This window comes from Taudactylus pleione, unplaced genomic scaffold (genome assembly GCF_031769625.1).
Source record: "Taudactylus pleione unplaced genomic scaffold, aTauple2 ptg000523l, whole genome shotgun sequence".
Lineage (NCBI taxonomy): Eukaryota > Metazoa > Chordata > Amphibia > Anura > Myobatrachidae > Taudactylus > Taudactylus pleione.
In genome coordinates, this window is record NW_028284925.1 from 2,708,360 (window position 1) to 2,728,396 (window position 20,037).

Here is a 20,037-nt window from a genome sequence, read left to right on the forward strand (position 1 = left end):
ATCAACCAGTAGTAACTTCTTGAGTTTCTGTATTTCTGTTCCACTAGGTTCAGTAAAGACATCAAATGCCATTTCGGCAGCATCCAATTTTAGCATGTTACCCAACTTCTTTTCCTCTACTGATTTTTCAGCTTCCAAGTGGCATATTTATTTAGTTGCAGAGAGCTGCTCTTCCAGCTGGCTAATTTTCCCCATAGCGCTTTCCGACTAGTTCTCAGACTATAGAAGATTGTATTCCACATAGGCAAACGCAGGGGGGGGGGTTTCCGGTTGCCTGGAAACCCCGCTCGCCAGCCAATACCATGACCACAATAGAAATAGTAATATAAAATAAATGTACTATCGCTGCATGTTCTTCTCAGTATCACAAATGAAATAATTAGCACCACCTATGGATCTTTTAACATGTATCAGCCAATAATAAATAACTTGTGCACCAACTAGGAGATCTGGAAAACATGCACTGTTAAGGATGTGCTGCTATAGAGCCCAATATGTACATATATGTCCAGGGCAGTGCTCGGTTCATCTGCTGCTCCCTCAGACTCCCGAACTTGCTCTAATACTCTGGATTGGTGTCCACATCTATAATAAAAACATTCAGCTCAAGCAGGATGGCCCTACTGCCACATATAATGGTTTACTGTGATTGTTGGTCCTCTATATGCTGAATTATGACTCACAATATACTTTGTATGATACATATTAAAGCTGGATAACTGCTAATTATGCTCTCTTCATGGACTGGCCACACTCACTCTAAAATCAAGCATTTGGAAACCCCCTTTAGAAATCCTGTGTTTACCACTGTTCCATATCTTCAAATTCAGTCAGTCTCAGCTTTTGTACGGCTATTTCAGATTCTGCCATGTTTAATTTACACTGAAGCTCCAGTTCTCTGGCCTACATTTCTATTTGGAGATTTTGCAACTGGTTCTGTGTACTTAACAGACCTTTCTCAAGGTTCTCATTCTCTCCTTGCAGTTTTACAAACTCAGCACGAGCACGGTACAGTTCTTTTCCCAAAACATTTCTTTGTTTTGCTGATTCATACTAAATCAACCACTTTTCCTTGTGTGCGTTCAGCCTCACTCTGATGTCCCTTTACACATTCTTTTACTTCCCTCTGAAGTTCCAAACACCTCTGACGCAGTTCAACAATGACTTGCTATTGTTTTGCCAAAAGCATCTAATTTCTCATGCTCTTTTTCCAACAACACTTCATTATTTGCGAGCAGCACATCATTTTCACACTTTATCATAGACTTTAAAGCTTCAGCCTCCTCAAGACGTTCATACATAACCGCTAATTTGAGGTCTGTTTCTTTAAGAGCTTTAAGTCTTTTTTCTTCCTCCTGCTCAAATGCTATTTTCAAAGAGTATAACTCACTCCGTAAAGTATTTTCAATTTGCGCATGCAAAAGCTTCTCTTTCATAGACTTTTTCTCTAAGTCACTTTTCTGGTCACAATAGTGTAAAGTGTTTGATGCCAAACTTCACACAGAGGGGCATATTCAATTGAGCGCGAGGTTTAGCGAGGAAAAAATCTTTGATTATCACAGGTATGCGTGCTCCCGATACCCGCGGTATCAAATTTAAAAAAAGTTTTCAGATCTGAAAACCCCACGCTGCATAAAATAAAATATTCTACACTTACCTACCCGGGGGCCTCCGGTGGTCTCCCCTCCATCTTCTCACTGGGGAGGGGGCTGCTGGGAGTCTCGGGGGCTACAGGAAGACACAATGGCTGCTGGGAGATGTAGTTCTCCCAGCGCCCATTATGGGGGGCATACATACACTTCGGGGGCACACCGGGGATCACACACACACACACAATCACACACTCACTCTTACACACTTGAAACACTAACAAATACGTACACTGCATACTCACCGCTGCTGGAGACCCGACGCTGGATGTCAGCGCTGCAGAAGGTAAGTAATTAAGGACTAATTAAGCTAATTGGAAACTTCCAATTGCTTAATTAGTCCTCAGGAGGGGTGCCGCCGGGGTCCTAGAGCAAGTCCCACTGATTTATCATAAAATGTCTGATTTTAGGAAAAATCAGACGTGCTCTGGAGGTGCAAGGAAAAAAATCTCCCGGCGCTCAAAATAGAAGAAAACACGCACCTAATTGAATAGCAAAAACCCCGTGCCTACAGGAAAAACCTCGCAGGTCCAGGATTTTTGCTATTGTCGCCCCCAATTGAATATGCCCCAGAGAGTCAAATTTCTCTATGCTCATATAGTCCTCTCTTGGTGGATCTTGCACCATACACTGACCACACTCACTGCCAGTTTTACTCTGCTTTGGCAATTTAATTGTTTCTTTCTCTGGAACATTACTTGGAACCCAAGCATTTTGAAAAGAGTTACCACAGAGGATTTCAAACAACTTTAAATCACTTCCATGCAACACTCTTGCTTTACTTTCAGACTGTAGACCCCAGTCTTGGATTTGCATCTCTCCAACTTCAACACTTGTAGGCAACCTGCCTTTTCTGAGAGCTTACTTCTTTTACCCCATATTTATCGGTACACAGCATAAACACAGGAACAGTTTTTGTTTTCACTGTACCACACTTTGCCTTCAAAATTATTATCAACACAGCAAAACATTTAACTTTGCACTACATTGCACTACAATTACCAGCATGTATCAAGCACTGTCCCTTTAACAGTCTTTGCCAGAGGTATCTTTGCTCTGTCGGTACCACACCCTAACTTGATGAGGCAGATTTGAAACCTTTTTTTTTTTCTCTTCGGCAAAAAAAAAACCACACACACCTTGACGAGCAAGAGGAACACTTTTGGTGCTTTCAGCATGATAGACACATTTTTTTTTAATTTTAACACTTTCTCCACAACAAATGCCATAACCACTTGGTTTTCTTTTGCAATAACACTTCAGCAGCTTTGCAAACAATTTTTCTTCCTCTCCAAGGACAAAAGTGTACAGTTTAACACTTGTAATTCCACACAATTGTGCATCACCTTTTTCACAAATGCAGACAATTTTCTGTTCATACCACACTTCATAAAAAGCCTTCATCACTCAGCCCTTCCTTGAGTTTCACACAGGTCCTGTCTTGTAGTTTCCATTATGCTGTGCATCCATTATTTCTGTGTAGACCCCTTGTGTACATCTGATTGTGCATTGGGCCTGATTCAGAGCCGGACGCAATTAGCGCTCGCTCGTCCAGAAAATAGGGGTGGCTATTCAAATGAACCGTTTGCTCTTTGCAGTCTGTTCACGCCTCTAGGTCTGAACGAGCGAACAAAACTTGCGGTCGTTTTTTGGAAAAATACGCCCCCTGGCCGCTCGCATCCTACGTCATGTCCGCTATTTATTAGATTAATCGAGTACATCGACCAGCGTATGAACTGCTCGCTATTCTTGTGGTTGGTTTTTGCTACCACAATCTTGCGAGCAGTTCTGGCTATAAAATAACCTAGTGACGTGGTCAATGACGCTGCTGTATTAATTATGCACACCCATAAAACGCCCGTTTTGACCTTTAAGCACACCTGCGTTCGGATCTCCACTCCCCGTTTTCAAGCACCTTCCCCTGTTACCACCCACATACGCCTCCTCCTGTCACTCAAAATAGCAGGCATTCGCTGTTTAGCGAACAAATGAATTTCGGCCGCACTGACTGGTTCGCGCATGCGTATAACGATCCGTACTCATGCGCAGTTGGGCAAACATCGCTCGGAGCGAACGAGCGGCCGCTTACGAGCGGCTCTGAATCAGGCCCATAGATCCATATGCTACTGCTATAATTCACATTTTCTGCGAATATCTTTTGCATAGATTTGTTTGCCCGCATTCTCCACCATAGCGATATGGTGCGTACACACTGAACGATTTAAAGAATTTGTTGGTCGTTATCAGCAAATTCGTTTAAAATGTTGTATAGTGTGTACCCGGCTTTACTGTCAGCATTCAGGAACAAAAAAATAACAAACACGTGGCCCCCATTAAGGGCACTAAAGGGGCCTATCCATTAGCAGATGTATTTCTGAGCGATGAAAGACTAAAGATATCCCTTGAAAATCCCAGTGGGTTTGCTGAACGATATCTGGCATGTACATGACAGGTTTTGACAAATGATGAACGGTATCGCATGACATCATTCAGGGAGTGGATTTTTTTCTCTGCAGCGCTCTGTAGCTACTGATAATATCGTTCGTCATTTACCGCATATAAACAGCGATATATCGTTCAATCGTTCATTTTATATGCTAATGGATAGGCCCCTTAACTCACTTCTTGAACCTTGACTATTACGAGCAGCTAGTCTGTAATCATAACACAGTCTCTTAAATGACTCAGTCCTGTCTCTCACATCATCCTGGGTGATAATCTGAGGATAGTGCAGAGACTTTGCATCATCCTGAGTGATAATCTGAGGATAGTGCAGAGACTTTACATCATCCTGAGTGATAATCTGGGGATAGAACAGAGAGTTTACATCATCCTGAGTGATAATCTGAGGATAGTGCAGAGACTTTACATCATCCTGAGTGATAATCTGGGGATAGAACAGAGAGTTTACATCATCCTGAGTGATAATCTGAGGATAGTGCAGAGACTTTACATCATCCTGAGTGATAATCGGAGGATAGTACAGAGACTTTATATCATCCTGAGTGATAATCGGAGGATAGTACAGAGACTTTACATCATCCTGAGTGATAATCGGAGGATAGTACAGAGACTTTATATCATCCTGAGTGATAATCGGAGGATAGTACAGAGACTTTACATCATCCTGAGTGATAATCTGAGGATAGTACAGATACTTTATATCATCCTGAGTGATAATCTGAGGATAGTACAGAGACTTTATATCATCCTGAGTGATAATCTGAGGATAGTACAGAGACTTTATATCATCCTGAGTGATAATCAGGGGATAGTACAGATACTTTAAATCATCCTGAGTGATAATCTGAGGATAGAACAGAGACTTTGGGCCTGATTCAGACCCACTCGCGAGCGGCTGTCCGCTCGCAAGTGGGTCGATGTTATGCACTGAGCATGCGCACGACGGAGGGAGCTCCGTCGTGCGCATGCGCCAGACGCGACGAGCGAAGGAAAGTCCTTCGCTCGTTGTGTCCGATCAAAGGGGGCGTGCTGTCAATGTTGATTGACAGCACGCCCCCTTTGGTGGGCGTGCCTCCCTGACGGGGGCGTTCCCACGGGAACGCCTCCCGTCAGAAGCCGGCCCACTGACATCACTAGTGATGTCAGTGGGAGTGATTTTGGCTCTGATAGAGCCAAAATCACTCCGGAGCTTGCGGTTGAAAACCTCAACCGCAGGCTCCGGCTCGCAATTTCGATGGTCGCGATGGTCTCGACCATCGCGGCCATCAAAAAGCACGCTCGTATAGCCTGTGGGTGGTGACCCACAGCTATACGAGCGTCCAGGAGGACGCTCCATGAAAATGGAGCCCGGCCCTCATTCAGAGCGTGCGCTCTGCTCAGAGCGTACGGCTCTGAATGAGGGCCTTTATATCATCCTGAGTGATAATCGGAGGATAGTACAGAGACTTTACATCATCCTGAGTGATAATCGGAGCATAGTACAGATACTTTATATCATCCTGAGTGATAATCGGAGGATAGTACAGAGACTTTACATCATCCTGAGTGATAATCGGAGGATAGTACAGAGACTTTACATCATCCTGAGTGATAATCGTAGGATAGTACAGAGACTTTATATCATCCTGAGTGATAATCGGAGGATAGTACAGAGACTTTACATCATCCTGAGTGATAATCTGAGGATAGTACAGAGACTTTATATCATACTGAGTGATAATCAGGGGATAGTACAGATACTTTACATCATCCTGAGTGATAATCTGAGGATAGAACAGAGACTTTATATCATCCTGAGTGATAATCTGGGGATAGAACAGAGACTTTACATCATCCTGAGTGACAATCGGAGGATAGAACAGAGACTTTATATCATCCTGAGTGATAATCGGAGGATAGAACAGAGACTTTATATCATTCTGAGTGATAATCGGAGGATAGTACAGAGACTTTATATCATCCTGAGTGATAATTGAGGGATAGTACAGAGACTTTACATCATCCTGAGTGATAATCTGAGGATAGTACAGTGACTTTACATCATCCTGAGTGATAATCGGAGGATAGTACAGAGACTTTACATCATCCTGAGTGATAATCTGAGGATAGTACAGAGACTTTATATTATCCTGAGTGATAATCTGAGGATAGTACAGAGACTTTATATCATTCTGAGTGATAATCTGAGGATAGTACAGAGACTTTACATCATCCTGAGTGATAATCTGAGGATAGTACAGAGACTTTATATCATACTGAGTGATAATCAAGGGATAGTACAGAGACTTTATATCATCCTGAGTGATAATCAAGGGATAGTACAGAGACTTTATTTCTACTTCAGGGTCCATAGGGTATCCACAGGATACCTTGGGGTATAGGTGTGACGTCAGTCGCAGGGCACCAAAGAGTTAAGCTTTCAGCCTCCCAGGATGCACTAGGTCCCCCTCCTATACCCCGCCCCCGGGCCAAGGCACCTCAGTTTAGTTTGGTGCCCGGCCGGAGTCGGGTGCACCTGTTGGAGTGGGGGCTAGAAGAGCCCCTGAAGCTTTTTCTTCATGCAGCTGTGGCTGCACATCTGGATGAACAGCATGGACAGTCAGTCCTGACGTCCATGCTGTCTTCCCTACACCCCGCCGGTACCAGAACGCCGGTACTGATCCGGGGATGCTGGTGGGCGTCTGGGGTCACAGCTAGCGGTGACCCCAGATGCTCCGGACCATGGCCGGATTCAAGGGGGACAGAGGTAAGCAGCGGGGTCCCGCGGTGGGTCCCCGCTGATCACATGGTCCTAAGTCCCCAGGCAGGGGGCTCCCTGGGGACTGGCTGCAGCGTGGAGCCAGGCGACCAACCTGCGCTTCCACTACCCCCTGGGACAGCGGACCGCAGCAGAGCGGTAGCGCTGCGGCGTCCCAGGGGTTAAATGCATGCCAGGGGAGCGCGCCTTCCCTGTCTCACAGCCGGCGCCTCCCCCGCTGCACACAGCCCTCTCTGCACTGTGCTGACTGGTCCTGTGTCAGCGCTCCTCCCCCAGGCCAGCTTCTCTCTGCTCCTCGGCGGCCATCTTCTCTGCAACGCATGGTGAACGCTGCTGGAAGTCTGGAAGGAAGCATCGTGGTCTGGGTTCCCCCGCATACCTCTCCTCCGCTGTGGCTCAGGTCTGTGTATGCAGCGCTGTGTCCTACCAGGCCCTGTGTCTGTGTAGTTGAGTGATCAGCGCTGTTAGTGCAGGAATTGTTATTTCTCTGCATTGTATGTGACTGTGCTAGCGCTGCCTGTAACTTTTCTTCTCTAAACTGTCAGCTTTATTACTGTCCCTGTTCTTTCTGCTAAAGCCCTTGCGGTGCGGTGCTGCAGGGTGGTCTCTCGCCTATTTAATACTTAATTGGTGAGAGAGGTCACATACGTGGTGCCATCATGTCTGAAAGTGATTTTCCCCTCCGGCTACAGTGTACCACGTGCAAAGTACCGTTAGCGGAGGGGGAGGGTAGCGCGGAGGGCCTTTGCCGGCAGTGTTTGTCCATGGCGCGGCCTATTATGGTTACAGCACCGATACAGGAGCCGCCCTGGGCTTGTTTCGCTCAGGCGTTAACAGCTTTAGTGGGCCAGTTAGCTCCGCAGCCCGCGTTTACTCCGATGGGTTTGTCCCAGCAGTCTGTGGTGTCGTCACCCATGCAGGGTTTCCCACGACAATTGGTGGTACCCCACAGTCTCCCTATTTCCCCGCTCCCGGGTTCTCAGGAGCCAGCGTGGGTTAACTCCCTGACGAGTTCTGTACAGCACTTGTCGGATGTGTTGCAAGGGGAGTCTGTGATGCGGCCTCATAAAAGGCCGGTGGCGTCTCTGTCCGCTCCTTATGAGGATGACGAAGGGACGTCTGATGATGGGGAGATTCTGGATCCTTACGATCGGGAACCTTTCCATACTAAGGACGCTGATGCTAAGTCCAAAGTATATATTCCTGGACTTATTCGGGCGGTCCGCACAGCCTTGGTGATTGAGGACGAAGTTCCCCCAGCGGCTAAATCTAAGTATGCCTTTTTCAAAGATGTGAAGGGCGATGCCACAGTCTTTCCTCTTTCGGGTCAGTTGGTGGACCATTTAGAGGAGGCGTGGAAACAACCTGGCAAAAGATACCAGCCGCAGAGACGCCTGGCGGTGGCTTATCCGTTCGCGGATAATTATTTTGCTAAGTGTGAATCCCCTCCACAGGTGGATTCTCACGTGACCCGTCTTGTCCGTAGTGCCACATTGCCGATGCCATCCATGTCCTCCCTTAAGGATGCTACGGACCGCAAGGTAGAAATCTGCCTGAAGTCCGCTTATTCCCTTGCAGGGGGGGCAGCACGGCCGGCTATGGCCATTTGCTGGGTTGCCAGAGCGATGGAGCGCTGGGCGGATTCATTAGAGGCTTCTTTTGATTCCGACTGTCCGGCCGAACAGGCGGAGTTGATTGGCAATCTCCGTGATTCGGCCACCTACATCAACGAGGCGGCTCTAGACATTGGTACTCTGGTGTCTAGAATTTCTTCAGCAGCGGTAGCTGCTCGTCGCACCTTGTGGCTGCGATCCTGGAAGACGGACGCAGATCCAAGAAAGGTCTGGAAGCGTTGCCGTTTACCGGAGAAGTTCTCTTCGGTCCGGATCTGGATAAGATTGTGGCCACGCTGGCGGCAGCCAAATCTGCTTGTCTCCCGTCGGCCGCTGCTCCTTCTGGTTCTAGACCATCGTCCTTTCGGTCATCTAGGGCCCAGGGCAGGCCCAAACCACAGTCGTTTCCTCGACAGGCTGGCCCTAAGAAATCGGTCAAGCCCCGGAAACAGGCATGGAGTACCAGACGTCCGGCCCCCAGGCCAGATGACAAGCCTGCGGCCTGACGGTCCGGGTCTCCCCTTGGGGGATCCCAGGGTGGGAGGCCGCCTGCTGCAGTTCTCCCGGTGTTGGTCGTTCACTACGACAGACACTTGGGTTCTGGAGGTGGTCTCTCACGGGTACGCCCTCTCCTTCCGGCACAGACCCCCGGCTCGATTCTTCACCACGGGTCTACCATCAGACCGGAACAAGGCTACGGAGCTGCGGAAGGTATTGCACACTATGCTCCAGGCTGGAGTTATAGTGCCTGTTCCATTCTCCCAGAGGGGCCAGGGTTTCTATTCAAATCTATTTTTGGTACAGAAACCCAATGGGTCATATCGTCCGATTCTCAACCTCAAAGCACTCAACAAGTCTTTGCGGGTCCCGAAGTTTCGGATGGAGACCCTACGGTCCATCATTCTGGCGCTGGAACCTGGGGACTACATGGTGTCATTGGACATACAGGACGCTATGGCGGTCATGGCGGCTTCTCTGCGGCTGCAAGGAGTCCGCATGTTGCCGTACTTGGACGACCTGTTATTGGTGGCAGGATCTCCAGAGCTCCTGTTACACCACTTGGACCTGACCATTGCACTGCTGCAACGGCACGGCTGGCTAATCAACTGGCAGAAGTCCACTCTAATCCCGTCTCGGAGGATTCTGCATCTTGGAGCCTTATTGGACTCGGGACAGCAAAGGATCTTCGTGACGGAGGACAAGATCTCTGCTTTACAGTCAAGGGTGCGCAGTTGTCTGCACAGCCGCCGGGTGTCCTTACACTCGGCGATGAGGTTACTGGGCTCCATGGTGTCGGTGTTCGACATGGTGGAATACGCCCAGTTTCACTCCAGACCTCTGCAGCACCTGATCCTGTCCAAGTGGAACGGGCTGCCTCAGTCTCTGAAGTTCCAGACGATTGTGCTCACCCCGGAGGTTCACCTGTCCCTTGCGTGGTGGTTAAAGACGACCCACCTCAACAAGGGACGTCCGTTCTGGGTTCCAAATTGGGTCCTGTTGACAACGGACGCCAGTCTTCGGGGCTGGGGGGCAGTTTCGGGTCCACACTTGTTCCAGGGCAGGTGGACACCGACAGAAGCGGAGCTTCCAATAAATATCTTGGAACTCCGTGCGGTCTTCAATGCTCTCCTGCAGGCACAGCGGTTTCTCCAGGGTCACCCGGTGCAGGTCCAGTCGGACAATGCTACCACCGTGGCCTACTTAAACAGGCAAGGAGGAACTCGCAGTCGGGCGGCTCTCGTAGAGGTCTCTCGGATCCTGGTTTGGGCGGAGCGCAATCTTCCGGCCATATCAGCGGTCTTCATCCCGGGAGTGCTAAATTGGGAGGCGGACTTTCTAAGTCGCCAGGACGTTCATCCAGGGGAATGGTCCCTGCACCCGGACGTTTTTCAACTACTGGTGGACAGGTGGGGTCTTCCAGAAATCGACCTCATGGCGTCCCGGCACAACAACAAGTTGCCGGTGTACGGGTCTCGCACAAGAGACGAAGGGGCGTCTCTGGTGGATGCTCTGTCCGTCCGGTGGACGTTCAGGTTCGCATACCTGTTCCCTCCGGTCTCCCTTCTTCCACGGGTAATCCGGAAATTCAAACAGGAAGGAGGGACGCTCCTGTTGATAGCTCCCGCGTGGCCCAGACGGCACTGGTTCTCAGACCTTCAGGGTCTGTCCGTGGACAGTCCTCTGCGGTTGCCGCTACGACCGGACCTTCTGTCTCAGGGTCCTTGTCTTCACCCGGACCTGACTCGGCTGTCTTTGGCGGCGTGGCTGTTGAGACGGCCATGCTGAGGTCCTGGGGGTTTTCCAGCTCTGTGGTGCGTACCATGTTACGAGCTCGGAAACCGTCTTCCGCGAGGATATACCATCGCGTGTGGCATACGTTCTTCCAGTGGTGTCGAACGAGAGGTTATGCACCGCGGGAGTTTCGTCTGTCTCGGATTCTCGCCTTCCTGCAAGCGGGACTAGATCATGGGCTTCGCCTTGCTTCTTTGAAGGTACAGGTTTCGGCCCTATCTGTCTGGTTTCACCGTAGGATTGCTACAATCCCGGATGTGCGCACCTTTATGCAAGGTGTTCTCCGTATTCAGCCGCCCTTTGTTCCACCTGTGGCGCCTTGGGATTTGGCTGTGGTCCTGAGGGCTCTCCAAGGACCGCCGTTTGAACCACTGGGCTCAGTGGATATTAAATGGCTAACAGCTAAGACTGTTTTCCTTCTGGCCGTTGCTTCAGCCAGACGTGTTTCTGAGTTAGGGGCTCTTTCTTGTAGACCCCCTTTCTTGGTTTTTCATGGGAACAGGGCAGTGCTCCGCACTCGGCCCGAGTTTCTTCCCAAAGTTGTTTCCCAGTTTCATGTTAACGAGGAAATAGTTGTTCCGGCCTTTAACTCACCGGGTCTTTCCGTGGGTGAGGCCTCTTTGGATGTTGTGCGGGCCTTAAGGACTTATGTTGACCGCACTTCTTTGTTTAGGAAGTCGGACGCTTTGTTGTCCTCTATGGCTTCTGTAAAAAGGGTTGGCCTGCTTCAAAGCAAACTTTGGCAGCCTGGATCCGTATGGCTATTTCTGAAGCTTATCTTCATGAAGGCCTACCGGTCCCTCCTTCTCTGAAGGCTCATTCCACTAGGTCTGTGGGTCCTTCGTGGGCAGCTCGACGTGGTGCCTCGGCAGTTCAGATCTGCAAGGCTGCTACGTGGTCTTCTGTCCATACCTTCGTGAGGTATTACAGGTTTGACACCTTCGCCTCTCAGGATGCTTCCTTCGGGCGGCGGATTCTCCTTTCTGCACAGGAGCGTCCCCACCCTTAAAGGATACTGCTTTGGGACATCCCCAAGGTATCCTGTGGATACCCTATGGACCCTGAAGTAGAAAATATGAGATATGGTAAGAACCTACCCTTGTTATCTCTATTTCTACGAAGTCCATAGGGTTCCACAGGACTCCCGCCCTGTCGCACCTGTGCTGCAGATGGGCTTTGCTCTGGTCACCGGTTTTCCGTCTCCCTCTGGTGAGAATGTGATTCTTGTATGTGTCCAGATCTTTGTTCTCTCTCTTCCTTCTCCTCCTCCGGCCTATGGCTTGGTAACTAACTGAGGTGCCTTGGCCCGGGGGCGGGGTATAGGAGGGGGACCTAGTGCATCCTGGGAGGCTGAAAGCTTAACTCTTTGGTGCCCTGCGACTGACGTCACACCTATACCCCAAGGTATCCTGTGGAACCCTATGGACTTCGTAGAAATAGAGATAACAAGGGTAAGTTCTTACCATATCTCATATTATCATCCTGAGTGATAATCAAGGGATAGTACAGAGACTTTATATCATCCTGAGTGATAATCGGAGGATAGAACAGAGACTTTATATCATCCTGAGTGATAATCGGAGGATAGAACAGAGACTTTATATCATCCTGAGTGATAATCGGAGGATAGAACAGAGGGCCTGATTTCAGACCCACTCGCAAGCTCTATGCGCTCGCGAGCGGGTCAATGTTTCAGGGCCTGAGTGTACTGTAGGGATTTATATCATCCTGAGTGATAATGTGAGTATAGTACAAGGATTTGGCATAATTAACTCTGTGACTGGAAAAACCGGCTTCCCTGACTGTCTCCATCACTGACTGTTTACACTGACTAATTGTTGTGTACAGGGAACCGGCACGTGTGACCGGTGCAGACATCTACCTCCCCTTACATAACACACGCGTGAGTTTTTATACTGTCATAGCATAAGCAACATGCAGCTTTCCAGGTGTTGTGGAACTTGAAATCCCAGCAGGCTCTACCAGCCTCTGCGTGTCTGCGCCTCAATAATTAACACATGGAAACGGTTCTTATGACGTTCACATAGACACAGCACCTTATGCAGGTCGACATGAGACTTGCCGACCTAATATACCACACCCTTCTGGTGACACCAAAGTGTCAGTCCTAATAATAGTGACCTACTGATTGCTGCCTTTATTCTGTTGTGTTGCTCAGCGGTATGCAGTACCGGCACCGTTATTTTGTGGTGGTGCTCAGCGGTATGCAGTACCGGCACCGTTATTTTGTTTTGGTGCTCAGCGGTACGCAGTAGTGGCACCTCTAGCTTGTGGTGGTGCTCATTGGTATGCAGTACCGGCACCGTTATTTTGTGGTGGTGCTCAGCGGTACGCAGTACCGGCACCGTTATTTTGTGGTGGTGCTCAGCGGTATGCAGTAGTGACACCTTTATTTTGTGGTGGTGCTCAGTGGTACGCAGTAGTGGCACCTCTAGCTTGTGGTGGTGCTCATTGGTACGCAGAACAGGCACCTTTATTTTGTGGTGGTGCTCAGCGGTACGCAGTACCGGCACCATTATTTTGTGGTGGTGCTCAGCGGTACGCAGTACCGGCACCATTATTTTGTGGTGGTGCTCAGCGGTACGCAGTACCGGCACCGTTATTTTGTGGTGGTGCTCAGCGGTACGCAGTACCGGCACCTTTATTTTGTGGTGGTGCTGGTGCTCAGCGGTACGCAGTAGTGGCACCTTTATTTTGTGGTGGTGCTCAGCGGTACGCAGTACCGGCACCGTTATTTTGTGGTGGTGCTCAGCGGTATGCAGTAGTGGCACCTTTATTTTGTGGTGGTGCTCAGCGGTACGCAGTACCGGCACCATTATTTTGTGGTGGTGCTCAGCGGTACGCAGTACCGGCACCATTATTTTGTGGTGGTGCTCAGCGGTACGCAGTACTGGCACCATTATTTTGTGGTGGTGCTCAGCGGTACGCAGTACCGGCACCTTTATTTTGTGGTGGTGCTGGTGCTCAGCGGTACGCAGTAGTGGCACCTTTATTTTGTGGTGGTGCTCAGCGGTACGCAGAACAGGCACCTTTATTTTGTGGTGGTGCTCAGCGGTACGCAGTACTGGCACCATTATTTTGTGGTGGTGCTCAGCGGTACGCAGTACCGGCACCGTTATTTTGTGGTGGTGCTCAGCGGTACGCAGTACCGGCACCTTTATTTTGTGGTGGTGCTGGTGCTCAGCGGTACGCAGTAGTGGCACCTTTATTTTGTGGTGGTGCTCAGCGGTACGCAGTAACGACACCTTTATTTTGTGGTGGTGCTCAGCGTTACGCAGTAGTGGCACCTTTAGCTTGTGGTGGTGCTCAGTGGTATGCAGTACCGGCACCTTTAGCTTGTGGTGGTGCTAAGCGGTACGCAGTAGTTGCACCTTTATTTTATGTTGGTGCTCAGCGGTGCGCAGTACCGGCACCTTTATTTTATGTTGGTGCTCAGCGGTACGCAGTACCGACACCTTTATTTTGTGGTGGTGCTCAGCGGTATGCAGTATCGGCACCTTTAGCTTGTGGTGGTGCTCAGCGGTACGCAGTAGTGGCACCTTTATTTTGTGGTGGTGCTCAGCGGTACGCAGTACCGGCACCTTTATTTTGTGGTGGTGCTCAGCGGTACGCAGTACCGGCACCTTTATTTTGTGGTGGTGCTCAGCGGTACGCAGTAGTGGCACCTTTAGCTTGTGGTGGTGCTCAGCCGTACGCAGTAGTGGCACCTTTATTTTATGTTGGTGCTCAGCGGTACGCAGTACCGGCACCTTTATTTTGTGGTGGTGCTCAGCGGTACGCAGTAGTGGCACCTTTAGCTTGTGGTGGTGCTCAGCCGTACGCAGTAGTGGCACCTTTATTTTGTGGTGGTGCTCAGTGGTATGCAGTACCGTCACCTTTATTTTGTGGTGGTGCTCAACGGTACGCAGTAGTGGCACCTTTAGTTTGTGGTGATTCTTAGCGGTATGCAGTAACGACACCTTTATTTTATGTTGGTGCTCAGCGGTGCGCAGTACCGGCACCTTTATTTTATGTTGGTGCTCAGCGGTACGCAGTACCGGCACCTTTATTTTATGTTGGTGCTCAGCGGTACGCAGTACCGGCACCTTTATTTTATGTTGGTGCTCAGTGGTATGCAGTAGTTGCACCTTTATTTTGTAGTGGTGCTCAGCGGTACGCAGTACCGTCACCTTTATTTTGTGGTGGTGCTCAGCGGTACGCAGTAGTGGCACCTTTAGTTTGTGGTGATTCTTAGCGGTATGCAGTAACGACACCTTTATTTTATGTTGGTGCTCAGCGGTGCGCAGTACCGGCACCTTTATTTTATGTTGGTGGTCAGCGGTACGCAGTACCGGCACCTTTATTTTATGTTGGTGCTCAGCGGTACGCAGTACCGGCACCTTTATTTTATGTTGGTGCTCAGTGGTATGCAGTAGTTGCACCTTTATTTTGTAGTGGTGCTCAGCGGTACGCAGTACCGTCACCTTTATTTTGTGGTGGTGCTCAGCGGTACGCAGTAGTGGCACCTTTAGTTTGTGGTGATTCTTAGCGGTATGCAGTAACGACACCTTTATTTTATGTTGGTGCTCAGCGGTGCGCAGTACCGGCACCTTTATTTTATGTTGGTGCTCAGCGGTGTGCAGTACCGGCACCTTTATTTTGTGGTGGTGCTCAGCGGTACGCAGTACCGGCACCGTTATTTTGTGGTGGTGCTCAGCGGTACACAGTACCGGCACCGTTATTTTGTGGTGGTGCTCAGCGGTACGCAGTAGTGGCACCTTTAGTTTGTGGTGATTCTTAGCGGTATGCAGTAACGACACCTTTATTTTATGTTGGTGCTCAGCGGTGCGCAGTACCGGCACCTTTATTTTATGTTGGTGCTCAGCGGTGCGCAGTACCGGCACCTTTATTTTGTGGTGGTGCTCAGCGGTACGCAGTAGTGGCACCTCTAGCTTGTGGTGGTGCTCATTGGTATGCAGTACCGGCACCGTTATTTTGTGGTGGTGCTCAGCGGTACGCAGTACCGGCACCGTTATTTTGTGGTGGTGCTCAGCGGTATGCAGTAGTGACACCTTTATTTTGTGGTGGTGCTCAGTGGTACGCAGTAGTGGCACCTCTAGCTTGTGGTGGTGCTCATTGGTACGCAGAACAGGCACCTTTATTTTGTGGTGGTGCTCAGCGGTACGCAGTACCGGCACCATTATTTTGTGGTGGTGCTCAGCGGTACGCTGTACAGGCACCATTATTTTGTGGTGGTGCTCAGCGGTACGCAGTACCGGCACCGTTATTTTGTGGTGGTGCTCAGCGGTACGCAGTACCGGCACCTTTATTTTGTGGTGGTGCTGGTGCTCAGCGGTACGCAGTAGTGGCACCTTTATTTTGTGGTGGTGCTCAGCGGTACGCAGAACAGGCACCTTTATTTTGTGGTGGTGCTCAGCGGTACGCAGTACCGGCACCATTATTTTGTGGTGGTGCTCAGCGGTACGCAGTACCGGCACGTTATTTTGTGGTGGTGCTCAGCGGTACGCAGTACCGGCACCTTTATTTTGTGGTGGTGCTGGTGCTCAGCGGTACGCAGTAGTGGCACCTTTATTTTGTGGTGGTGCTCAGCTGTACGCAGTAACGACACCTTTATTTTGTGGTGGTGCTCAGTGTTACGCAGTAGTGGCACCTTTAGCTTGTGGTGGTGCTCAGTGGTATGCAGTACCGGCACCTTTAGCTTGTGGTGGTGCTAAGCGGTACGCAGTACCGGCACCTTTATTTTCTGTTGGTGCTCAGCGGTGCGCAGTACCGGCACCTTTATTTTATGTTGGTGCTCAGCGGTGCGCAGTACCGGCACCTTTATTTTATGTTGGTGCTCAGCGGTGCGCAGTACCGGCACCTTTATTTTATGTTGGTGCTCAGCGGTGCGCAGTACCGGCACCTCTATTTTATGTTGGTGCTCAGCGGTGCGCAGTACCGGCACCTTTATTTTATGTTGGTGCTCAGCGGTATGCAGTATCGGCACCTTTAGCTTGTGGTGGTGCTCAGCGTTACGCAGTAGTGGCACCTTTAGCTTGTGGTGGTGCTCAGTGGTATGCAGTACCGGCACCTTTAGCTTGTGGTGGTGCTTAGCGGTACGCAGTACCGGCACCTTTATTTTGTGGTGGTGCTCAGCGGTACGCAGTACCGGCACCTTTATTTTGTGGTGGTGCTCAGCGGTACGCAGTAGTGGCACCTTTAGCTTGTGGTGGTGCTCAGCCGTACGCAGTAGTGGCACCTTTATTTTATGTTGGTGCTCAGCGGTACGCAGTACCGGCACCTTTATTTTGTGGTGGTGCTCAGCGGTACGCAGTAGTGGCACCTTTAGCTTGTGGTGGTGCTCAGCCGTACGCAGTAGTGGCACCTTTATTTTATGTTGGTGCTCAGCGGTATGCAGTAACGACACCTTTATTTAGTGGTGGTGCTCAGCGGTACGCAGTACCGGCACCTTTAGCTTGTGGTGGTGCTCAGCCGTACGCAGTAGTGGCACCTTTAGCTTGTGGTTGTGCTCAGCGGTACGCAGTACCGGCACCTTTATTTTATGTTGGTGCTCAGCGGTACGCAGTACCGGCACCTTTATTTTATGTTGGTGCTCAGTGGTATGCAGTAGTTGCACCTTTATTTTGTAGTGGTGCTCAGCGGTACGCAGTACCGTCACCTTTATTTTGTGGTGGTGCTCAGCGGTACGCAGTAGTGGCACCTTTAGTTTGTGGTGATTCTTAGCGGTATGCAGTAACGACACCTTTATTTTATGTTGGTGCTCAGCGGTGCGCAGTACCGGCACCTTTATTTTATGTTGGTGCTCAGCGGTGCGCAGTACCGGCACCTTTATTTTATGTTGGTGCTCAGCGGTATGCAGTATCGGCACCTTTATTTTATGTTGGTGCTCAGCGGTATGCAGTACCGGCACCTTTATTTTGTGGTGGTGCTCAGCGGTACGCCGTACCGGCACCTTTAGCTTGTGGTGGTGCTAAGCGGTACGCAGTACCGGCACCTTTAGCTTGTGGTGGTGCTCAGCGGTATGCAGTACCGGCACCTTTAGCTTGTGGTGGTGCTCAGCGGTACGCAGTACCGGCACCTTTATTTTGTGGTGGTGCTCAGCGGTATGCAGTACCGGCACCTTTATTTTGTGGTGGTGCTCAGCGGTACGCAGTAGTGGCACCTCTAGCTTGTGGTGGTGCTCAGCGGTACGCAGTACCGGCACCTTTATTTTGTGGTGGTGCTCAGCGGTACGCAGTAGTGGCACCTCTAGCTTGTGGTGGTGCTCAGCGGTACGCAGTACCGGCACCTTTATTTTGTGGTGGTGCTCAGCGGTACGCAGTAGTGACACCTTTATTTTGTGGTGGTGCTCAGCGGTATGCAGTACCGGCACCTTTATTTTGTGGTGGTGCTCAGCGGTGCGCAGTAACGACACCTTTATTTTGTGGTGGTGCTCAGCGGTACGCAGTACAGGCACCTTTATTTTGTGGTGGTGCTCAGCGGTACGCAGTACAGGCACCTTTATTTTGTGGTGGTGCTCAGCGGTATGCAGTAACGACACCTTTATTTTGTGGTGGTGCTCAGCGGTATGCAGTACCGGCACCTTTAGCTTGTGGTGGTGCTCAGCGGTATGCAGTACCGGCACCTTTAGCTTGTGGTGGTGCTCAGCGGTACGCAGTACCGGCACCTTTATTTTGTGGTGGTGCTCAGCGGTACGCAGTACAGGCACCTTTATTTTGTGGTGGTGCTCAGCGGTACGCAGTACAGGCACCTTTATTTTGTGGTGGTGCTCAGCGGTACGCAGTAGTGGCACCTTTAGCTTGTGGTGGTGCTCAGTGGTACTTAGTACCAGCACCTTTATTTTGTGGTGGTGCTCAGTGCTACGCAGTAGTGGCACCTTTATTGTAGTCTAAATTTATATTTTTAGAGCTAGTCCTAGAAAGAGGAAAAAATCTTTCAGAAGTGAATAAAATAAGCATGTGCGCACTTATGCAGAGTATGGAAATGACTGTAACTCTTGTATCAGTTTAGGTGAGTACTGGCACCTTTTTTTTCTGATCACTGGGCACTGGCAACTGAACAATAAGAACTGGGTACTGACTACTGATCACTGGATAGTGGGCATTGGCCATTGGCGTGGCCATTTGGCATAGAGCATTGGGCACTAAGCACTGACAGCAGCATTCAAAAATAACAGTTTTGTGTTGGAGGACAAGACATTTAGGTGAGCTCCAAGGAGTGGAGACTGCGCACTTAGGAGGGAATCTTGGTTTAGCAGGTGGCTTCAGAATCTCTTTCGTACCTCTAAATAAGGTGGTCCTTAGAAACGCCAGTCGTTAGCCCATGAGGCACATTTTACACTGTACATGGAGGTGCTTCCTAAAAGCAGAAAGTGGGCCTACAGATGTGTCCTCATACATCTAGCCTCAGTACGCAACACAGCGCGACTTGCCTGTTGTGAGTGGGCCGTCAGGTCCCGGGCTACTCTGCTAGCGTCAGAAATGCATCTAAGATTTGATGCGACTAGGATGCACCAGCAGTGTGCTGATTAATATGATAGACGACACTTGTATATCTGTTTGCACCTGAGTCTGTGTATGAAGGACGATGGAACTCGGAATGAAAAAAGCTGCGGCTGCTACATTGTAGCACTTATACAGATTCAGAGGCTCAGTCGCACACAGATATACAAGTGTTGCATATCAAATTAATCAGCACAGTTTTCTGGTGCATCCTAGTCTCATCACATGGCGACTTAGGAGGGTATCCAATTAACCGCGGTAAATTACCACAGCTAATTACCTCGCCCGGGGCTATTCAATTAGCCCCGAAGTCGGTCTGACACTGGCACTTATCGGGGCTTTTTTTTCGGGACCTGATCCGTCCCGAAAAAGATTCCACGATAATTGCTGTTTTTTTTTTCACCTGAAAAAAGGCGTTTTGTGAGCTTATCGCGGCACCTATGTGTTTTCGGGAGAACTATCCTATTATTTCGACCGATAAAAGGATGGGGAGGAAAAAAAACATTAGCGCAAAATGGGGATAATTGGCGAAAAATCCCCGGTTTTTTTTTGCCAATTGGGGCTAATTGGATACCGCTCTTTTTTTTTCATTTTTGCCAAAATAAGCTGCAAAATAGATGCTCGGCGCTAGCAGAATCTCATGGGACCTGGAGCTCCAAGAGGGGCTTTTTAACGTGACTGCAGCAAAGATGTATAAGGACACATCTGTATATTGCCAGTTTTATTGCCAGTTATTTTTA

The 20,037-nt window shown here is 49.6% G+C and overlaps 1 protein-coding gene across 1 annotated transcript in view; it reads left to right on the forward strand.

Annotated features, from left to right (window-relative positions):
• The window catches only part of GRAMD1C (GRAM domain containing 1C), a 237,016-nt gene that overhangs the window by 14,089 nt on the left and 202,890 nt on the right, over window positions 1-20,037 (forward strand). The gene's annotated exons all lie outside the window — the stretch shown is intronic.